This window comes from Octopus sinensis, linkage group LG12 (assembly GCF_006345805.1).
Source record: "Octopus sinensis linkage group LG12, ASM634580v1, whole genome shotgun sequence".
In the NCBI taxonomy this organism is placed as follows: domain Eukaryota; kingdom Metazoa; phylum Mollusca; class Cephalopoda; order Octopoda; family Octopodidae; genus Octopus; species Octopus sinensis.
This window is the reverse complement of record NC_043008.1, coordinates 59,588,629-59,595,657: the sequence shown is the minus strand read 5'-3', so window position 1 is coordinate 59,595,657 and position 7,029 is coordinate 59,588,629.

The window sequence follows — 7,029 nt, the reverse complement described above, 5'->3', positions numbered from 1 at the left end:
TTATTTAAATCCATAAATATACTATAAATAATTATATACATATATAGATAAATATATTTAATAAACATACATACATGTGTGTGTGTGTAGTGGGGTTTGGTAGAAAAATAGGATAAATACAAATCAGTGTATGAATGTATGTATATTATAATATTATATCATTTTAAATATATATATTTGTGTGTGTGGGTATGTAGGTAGGTAGGTAGGTAGAAAGTGTCTGGAGTGGTGTACATAATTTATCCATTAATAAACGAAGAAAGTAGTCAAAAGTTGAAAAGATACCGAGTATTCCTTCTGATCTTTTAGTGTTTATGATCAAAGGATTTTTAAAGATTATCAAAGCACACACACACACACACACACACACACACACACACACACACACACACACAGGTTATGCGTATGTGTACGTATACATTGCAAAGTTTCTTATACCAGAAACAGCTGTTTGCTAATGAAAGTGAATACACAACTCCTGTTCCTTTGTCATATATGTATATATATATATATATATATATGTGTGTGTGTGTGTGTGTGTGTGTGAGGATGCATGGCTTAGTGGTTAGGGCATTCGGCTCATGATCGTAACGTCGTGAGTTCAATTCCTGGCAATGCATAATGTCCTTGAGCAAGACACTTTATTTCACATTGCTCCAGTCCATTCAGCTTGCAAGAATAAGTAGTACCTGTATTTCAAAAAAGGGCCAGCCATGTCACACTCTGTGTCACGTTGAATCTCCCTGAGAACTACGTTAAGGGTACACGTGTCTGCGGAATGCTCAGCCACTTGCAACTTAATTTCACGAGCAAGCTGTTCCGTTGATCGTATCACCTGGGACCCTTGTCGTCGTAACTGACAGAGTGCTTCTATGATATATATATATATATATTGAAATTTAAAGGCAGTGCTCCTGCATGGCTGCAGTCAAATGACTGAAACAAATTAAAGAATATATATAATATAGGAACAAATATACAAAGATAGCCTCTAACATTGAATTCAATTCTATGAGTTATTCAATCAGTTGGATGACCTACTGAATGAATTACCTTGTAAACATGCTGACCATTCTATAGGTGTGAGCACATTGTACAGGCCAGATCAACATTGCTGGGTTTTACCATTACAAGTGCAATTAATCTGATGAGATTCATCACAGTTTCCACCTACTCAAAACTCATTCCCAAGACTTGGATTGATCTGAAACTATATAAAAGACAGTTGACTTAGTTAATAGACAATGTTGGATTGAACTTGTGTTCCTGGGTTGCAAAACAGGGTTTTTAGTCAATTACCCATGACTTCATACTATTGAATAGCTATAATAGTAAATATATATATATATATATATAATATTATATTATATATATATATATAACAAATAAGAAAATGGAGAAGCACATTAGTTGGTTCATCAGCTTTAGTATATTAAAATGTCGACTTATTTATTTATCAAAACGACAACCATAATAACATGTATATATATATATATATATATGTATGTATGTATGTATGACCTGGATTGTTTATTCTTTGTTTAGTAAGCTAACTTACCATAACGGAATTCCACCTCCACAGTTTGAAGATCTATATGGCCTTTGCCATTAGAGTCTGGCAGGTCGTGCATAGAGCGAAGCATGTTATGGATGCAAAACCATTGATCACTCTATGACAGGACATATAGTTAACTGCATATATATAAATATATATATATGCATATATATTATAATATAATATAATCCAGGTAATACCATCATAACATGCAATTTAAAAGCTCCTATACTGTTATTGCCATCTTAAAGCAGGATATTTTCCAAGGCTGGATAAATATGTGGAACTCCAGAATGTGTTGGACCAATTCTCCATCAATTAATGTGTTGCTTGGAATCTTCTGAACTGATTGGTGCAGTTGAATAGATGTATTTCTGAAGAAGCTCAATTAAATCCCATGGTGCTTAACCACATTCCACCTGTGGAAGCACCAACCCAGAGCTGATGGTGAATCATAGCTATTTATTACATTGTTATTCTAAAGAATATGCTTATATAATGATATATAAATGTAAACTCAGCTACTTGAAGCTGCTGTCTGGTGCAGAAACAAATGTTGTAATTTGCCATTTAAACCTGCTATTTCCATCTTCACATTATTAGATGGTCATATATATATATGTGTGTGTGTGTTTGTGTGTACATATCCATATGTACACACACACGTGTGTATATATATATATATATATATTATATAATAATAATAATAATAATAATAATATTAGGGAGTAAATCCAAACTTACAGGGAAAAATTAGATTTAGGATTAATCCAATTTCACAGTATAAATATAAATTAAATTAGAGATAAAGCCACTATTAGGCAAATCAAAGAAGGAAAAACATAAAAATAAACATAATTAATATAATATACAAAATATATAAAATATAAAATTTAAATTATTTAAATTTAAAATTAAATAAAAAAAATATATATAACTATCAAAAAGTATAAAAAGTTTAATATAAGATAATAAGTAAAACCATATATATATATATATATATATATATATATATATATATATACATACATATATACACGTACATAGTTATATGTATGCATACACACACACATATACAAACATATGTAATAATGATATAACATCTCACTTTCAGTCGCTATTAACACTCAATTCTATTTTAAGAGTTTTGTATTTATTTAGACTACTAATTATTATTGCTTAAGCAATTGACAAACCATTTATTTAGTTGTAATATCTACTTAGAATTTTAAGGAATAAAAAAAGAATTGAATAGCAAAATTAATAGACCTTCTGTTTGAAATTCAATTGAATTTATGGAAAATACTTAGATAAGCTGGATTCAGTTCATAAATTTATAGGCTTACAGTATTTAGAGTGCATTACAGTTTGAGAAACCCAATACATATACATCCATATATATATAACATTTTTTTCATAATGAGATTAAAGCCAAGGCTGAGTAGATTTTAGAACATTTATAGATAGAAGGTCTTACAGCTGTTTCCAGGATATTTATTATGTCCCTTTATTTGAGACGGTGTGGGAGGATGGTTATGTTATAGTTAATTTAGATAAGATACAAAATATATATATGTATTTATATATATAAACTCACAAACATAGATTATAATTATACCTGCATCGATATGTAGATGTTGTATACATGTTTCATTTTAATATTGGTGAGGTGAGACGTAGTAAAATAATAAGACATAGTAAAATAATAATAATGTTCACTTCTGTTATTGTTCATTAGAAATATTTAGCGTCCAATCATAGAGCAATTCTGAGTCTTATATATTTTAATTAAATTGCTTACCTTACCATTAGATTCTGTCATGTATATTTGTACATATACTCGCACACCTGTACATGTGTGTGTGTGTGTGCGCGTGGTGTTTGTGGTGTGTCTTGTGAGGTGATATAAAAAGTTCCTGGACAAGTTATGGTTTAAAAAAAAAAGTAACATATATATATAATATATATATATATATATATATACATATATAATATATACATACATATATATTATACATATATATATAATATATATTATACATATATACTATATAATATATATAGTATACATATATATATATATACTATAATATTACATTAATTATAATATATTACATATATATATATATTATATATATACATATATATATTATATTATATATATATACTATATATATATATATACATACATATATATATATATATATATATATATATATATTATATATATAAATACATATATATATATATACATACACACATAATTATATATATATATATATTTATATATTTATATATGTATTATATGTATTCCATGGGGTGGTCAAAGAAGCTATGTTTGGCTCCTTAGAATAAAGGACTCAAGGATAAGGGTGGGTGGCGGAGTAAGTATTCAAACGCTAATTGTTAGTCTGACAATATATACTTCGATTAATGATTTTGTATGTGTTTGTGTGCATGTATCTGCGTGTATGGACATGTATGTGTATATAATGTACATACATATATGTACATATACTTACATACATACATGCATACATACATATATATATATATATATATATATATATATATATATGTGTGTATGGTATGCATATGCAGGGATGTATAAATGTGTGTGGGCATGTATGTGTGTATGTATATGTATATATATGTCTGTGTTCCCTTCCTTGGATTTTTCCTTTTTCTATGTTTCTGATGAAGAGCTCCGCTTGAAACGTTAAATCCTCTTTCTTTCTTTCCTTTCCTGAGCGTCCAATAACACTATACTTGTTCCACGTCCTCGCGTTGTGTTTTCTCCTTGTGTTTTCATGTTTGGATTAACTATTATATATATATATATATATATATATATATATCCATGTCTTTATGTATGTTTATTTGTGCATATCTGTATATATATGTATGTATGTATATATATATATATATATATATATATATATATATGAATATATATAAATAGTATGTGTATATGCATACATAGATACATACATACATCATATATATACGTATATATATATGTATATATTATATATATATATATATATATATCCATGGCTTTATGTATGTTTATTTGTGCATATATATGTATGTATGTGTATATATATATATATATGAATATATATAAATAGTATGTGTATATGCATACATAGATACTATATATATATTATATATATATATATATATATATATATATACCTAATTACACTGATACACACACACACATATGTGTATGTGTGTGTGTGTAATTTAATCACCAGCGATAATTGTGTTTTAGCATAAACATTTAGCAATTTCAGCTTCCAAAAACGAACTTTGAATAGTATTGTCTACATATCTGCCATGTTCATTTTAAAGAAATAGAGAAATTAAGTACAGGCACCATCAATTGTATCCTCCAAGCCTCTTCTGCAACTGAATTCTTTTAATTATAACAATTTTGGATTGCATTTAGTATTGATTGGTCATTCGAGCTATCTGTTGTACCAACGTAGTTTTATATATTCCCTGCTGCCTTCTATACTATTTTTAATACATAGATACATACATATATTATATATATATACATGTATATATATGTGTGTATATATATATTATATATATATATATATATATATATATATATATATATATATATATATATATATTTATATTATAAGTTATTAAATATAGGTATGTGTATTTTGTTGAAAAAGTTCTTAAAGTATAATGTTATAGTTTACATTGTGGGCTTATTTATAGAGATACAATTGCATATATATATATATATATATATATGTGTGTGTGTGATTATATATATATATATACACACATATATATATATATATTATATCATCATCATCATCATCACGGACGTTAAACGATGATGATGATGATGATGATATAATATATACATACACATACATATATATATACTATATATATTATATATAATATATGCACATATATACATATATCTACATATATGTGTGTGTGTGTGTGTGTGTATATGTATATATATTCAGACACACAGACAAATACACAGACTTGTACATCATTATCAGACTAATGATTTGATCTAATAAAAGATTGTATAACACAACACACACATAAATACATACATTCACTCCCATATACATATATGCACATGTACACATGTAGTATAGTATATATATATATATATATATAATAATATAAGTATATATGTATGTATATTTAGATATATATAATATAATATATATTATATTATATATATATATATATAGATATATATATATAAGTATATTGTATTATATATATATATATATATATATATCTTTATATGTAAGTATATACACACACATATGTAAGTATATATATATATGTATGTATGTATGTATAGGTTTACTAGTCCCAGTTGTTGGTTTTAAATTGTAATCAATTTGATTTTCTTTTTTTTTTTATTGTAATCAATATTTTGGAATAATGCTAACCCTACTAAATTCTGTCTCTGTTCTTGAATTCACTTGCTCTATTAATGTAATTGCTGCTGCTATGTTGGTCTGTTTATATATTTCTTCATTACAGTCATGTTTTTTTAAATGATTTTTTTTCTTTTCCCTTTTTTTTTCCTTTTACTGCTTCCACAAGCAAACATGTTGATCTGGGTTGTAGTACCAGGAATAAATTGCTAATTATAACTATATATACTTGTGTGTGTGTATTTATCTTTTCATTTGATTTTTACATTATATTACATTACATATCTCATAACCTGGCTGACCATTGGGGCACTATTGATGACTCTGCAACTACATCCCTTCACTCATCTCTGTCTTCTGCCTCTCACACTGCGTCTCTCATCTTTAAGCCTGTCCACTCACATATGTTGTTTTTCCCACCTTCTCTGTCTGCTTCTGAGTCTGTCACTTTTGAGTCTTCTCCTGAAGGATTGTTTTGGCCATCCCTGATTTTTGATTTTTGAGGTTTAAATTATCGCAGGTGGTGGCACATAAAAAGCACCATCCGATCGTGGCCGTTTTCCCAGCCCCGTCTGGTACCTGTGCCGGTAGCACGTAAAAAGCACCCACTACACTCACGGAGTGGTTGGCGTCAGGAAGGGCATCCAGCCGTAGAAACACTGCCAGATCAGACTGGGCCTGGTGCAGCCTTCTGGCTCCCCAGACCCCAGTTGAACCGTCCAACCCATGCTAGCATGGAAAGCGGACGCTAAATGATGATGAAATTATTGCAGGTGTGACTGGCTGAGTGCCGAGAAGTTTCATTCCCATCCACATTGTTCCAGGTTCGGTCCCAAATCTCTCCTACTATAGCTTGAGTGTAAGAAAATCCTTGTGAATGGATTTGGTAAATGGAAACTTAAAAGAAACCAAAATTTTGTAACAGTGACCTTGTCATTAACATTGACCATTCTAGAGCAGGCAATGGTCAGCATCATTGAAGAAACTCTGCTGAAGACACAGCTACATTGGGCAGGATAGATCACCAGATCACCA